General features: G+C 44.5%; 1 long non-coding RNA gene across 1 annotated transcript; it reads right to left on the bottom strand.

The window, feature by feature from the left end:
- Nucleotides 1–656: 656 nt before the first annotated feature.
- LOC138428368 (uncharacterized) lies at nucleotides 657–2,838 on the bottom strand. The gene is made up of 2 exons (XR_011252417.1): nucleotides 2,739–2,838; nucleotides 657–2,387 (listed from the first exon to the last, which is right to left on the bottom strand). It is a non-coding gene; the product is annotated as an uncharacterized lncRNA (long non-coding RNA).
- Nucleotides 2,839–3,166: the final 328 nt, after the last annotated feature.

Here is a 3,166-nt window from a genome sequence, read left to right as displayed (position 1 = left end):
TCACGACTTCTGCTATGCTGATACGGCGTCAAGACTGAGCCTGCGTTCGCCGAAATCACTGTACACAATCGTTAGGGCAAGTCCTTGACGAATTATCCATCTAGACAAAGCCTAGCTATTTCGTTTTCTAAACCATCCTGGAAAGGACTCATTAAAGATTGCCAACTTGGGCGTTTTCTGCTTTTATTTTCAAACAAGCAATTTAGAGTTTCGTATATTTGGAGTTTGGTTACTAAACATTTTCCTGTGCCTGTAAGAGACAGTGATGAGTTTTCAAACAGCAATGATGTTTGAAATGCTTTGACACTAAACTTTCAGCCTGTGAGATGGTCTAACATTTTAAAATTCTCTCTTTTGGAAAGAAAAAGAAAAAAATCAGCTTGCTGTGGCTCCAGTCACGCTGCAACATGCGAATAAAACAATCTGCTGAGGAAGAGCCGAAGACGATGGTTGCAAGCGATTTCATGTGTACGTGCAGCCATATTTTCAGTTAATTATACCAACAGGGTTAACTTTTATTGCTCATTCTCATATGAAAATTGCAGAAAGAAATGCTACAATGCTGAAAAAAAGAGTAGTTGAGGGAGATCAAAGCAGATCAAAAACAATCGAAACCTCTGTTGTCTTAGCAGTTATCAAAGGAAATCACACAGCTCTGAAGACATCTAATACTTATTTATTTCATTAAAACCCATACAGTCGAAGTCAAAAGAGAAAAAGAAAAAAACCAAGACAGCACAATAAAACATGATTTTTTTTTTCTGTAGTGTCATGCAGGATCTTTTCAAATATTTGAAGGCCTGCATATCTTATTTAGAAAATAATTACAAACCCTAAAACCTAAATGTTTGCTTTACATGCTGCTTACCTGGACATGGACCTATTTCTTTTGTTGCCAGGCTCTAGTGATAAAAGGTGCATATTAGCCATGCCAGTTTTATTTATTCCCAGCTCAACTTTTTGTAATATATCAGCTCAATGAAAACATTAAGTCTGTAGTTTCAAATGAGTCACCACAGTAGAATGAGGTCCCGTGAGAAAGGAGGTGCTAGACTGTAGGAAATTCACAAAAGAGAGGTGCTGCCACTTGGCTACACGTTTCCTGGAACCCCTGCCTTCTTCAAGCTTGTAAACGGGGTCAGGGGTTGGAGGGGAAAGAGGAATTTTGAGGGGAGTAACTTGGAAGAGGACTCTAGCGTCTAGCTCACAAGCGGGACAGACAGACCCCACCGCCACCCACTACCCTGGACCTAACGACAGGGGCTTCCGTGAGACCATTTTTAGGCTGTTTAGGCTCTTTCTTGACACATGTGCTTTGCAGCTGGGGAACTCAGAGGTCCTTCGCTGAACTCCTACAGGGGAAAGCCAAAGGATCGGCAGATGGCCAGCGGCGGGTCCACTGCTGATCTGGGAGATAAACTGCACTTCCTGTGGACCGCAGGCTCTGCTCAGGTCAATCGCTCAGTCAACTCCAACTCTTTGTGACCCCATGGACCACAGCACGCCAGGCCTCCCCGTTCATCACCAACTCCCAGAGTTTACTCAAACTCATGTCCATTGAGTCAGTGATGCCATCCAACCATCTCATCCTCTGTCGTCCCCTTCTTCTCCTGCCCTCGATCTTTCCCAGTATCAGGGTCTTTTCCAATGAGTCAGTTCTTCCCATCAAGTGGCCAGAGTATTGGAGTTTCAGCTTCAGCATCAGTCCTTCCAATGAATATTCAGGACTGATCTCCTTTAGGATGGACTGGTTGGATCTCCTTGCAGTCCAAGGGACTCTCAGTCTTCTCAAACACCACAGTCCAAAAGCATCAATTCTTCGGTGCTCAGCTTTCTTTATAGTTCAACTCTCACATCCATATATGACTACTGGAAAAACCAGAGCTTTGCCTAGATGGACCTTCGTGGGCAAAGTAATGTCTCTGCTTTTGAATATGCTATCTAGGTTGGTCATAACTTTTCTTCCAAGGAGCAAGCATCTTTTAATTTCATGGCGGCAGTCACCATCCGTGGTGATTTTGGACCACGGGTTAAAGGTGCACAAACCCCAGAGCAGGTGATCAGACTGGAGTCAGTCAGGCTTCTTCCCAAGACGGCCAGGCAGAGGATGAGGAGCAGGCTGATGGAAGCAGGGGTGGGGGCGGGTGGTGAGGGGTGGGATGCTGCCAAAGGAGACCTGTTGGGTCAGCGGGGTTGCAGTCAGAAAGGCCCGGCAAAGGAAACGTGAAGACCTCACCAAGTGTCTGACAGTGCGAGGGTCAGCGGTGAATGCCTCCCAGGCCCAGAGAGGGTCCCGTCATCTCAAACTCGTACCCAATACCCGCGCTTCCTGCTTCTCCTTCTGTCTCTCTGCCCCAGTCCTGGTGGCTCAACAACTGCATAGCCATCTGGAAGAAGAGGGGGAAAGAAAGAGTTAACTTTCAACTCAGTAGGATTCATATCAGGACTGGATGCTCTACTTTCTGAGATGAAATTGTGGCTACGGCTGACCAGAGGGCTTCTGGTTCTATGAGAAGGACCAGCAGGGTCAAGGAGCCTCTCCAGGTTTCCACCCAGGAGCAAGGAAAGGCTACCACTCACCCAAGAAGGTTTAGAAGGCTTGAGCAAAACAAACGTAGCTGGTTTACTGTAATTTCTCCCTGTGAGCCCCAAATGTTCTTCTGCTCTTAGATATCACTTCTCCAAAATGGTCAATAATCGTTAAAAGCCAATATAATATCATCGGAAAATAAATGGACCTGGGATCCTGAGATCTGAAGTCGAGCTCTGAATTCACAGTCAAATAGCTGAGTGGGCTTGGTGACATCATTCAGCCTCTCTGAATCTCGTTTTCTCCGTCTATAAATGTAAGAGGTTAGAATAGTTAATCTCTAAAATTATTTCCTGCTTCTCAAACTGAACTATAGTTGATTTACAATGTTAGTGTCGGCTATACAGCAAAGTGACTCGGATCTGTCTTTATCTATCTAGATACCTTCTCAGATTCTCTGCTCTATAGGTTATTACAAAATGTTGAGGAGAGATAAGTGAAGAGGTTGTAATGAGCATACACACACACACACTGTATATAAAATAGATAACCAGCAAGGACCTACTGTACAGCAAAGGAAACTATACTCTTTCTTGCTTTTTAAAATATTTTTGTTTACTTGTGTGCACGAGGTCT

The sequence above is a fragment of the Ovis canadensis genome, chromosome 1, assembly GCF_042477335.2.
Source record: "Ovis canadensis isolate MfBH-ARS-UI-01 breed Bighorn chromosome 1, ARS-UI_OviCan_v2, whole genome shotgun sequence".
NCBI classification, from domain to species: domain Eukaryota; kingdom Metazoa; phylum Chordata; class Mammalia; order Artiodactyla; family Bovidae; genus Ovis; species Ovis canadensis.
This window is presented reverse-complemented; position numbering and strand designations above follow the sequence as displayed.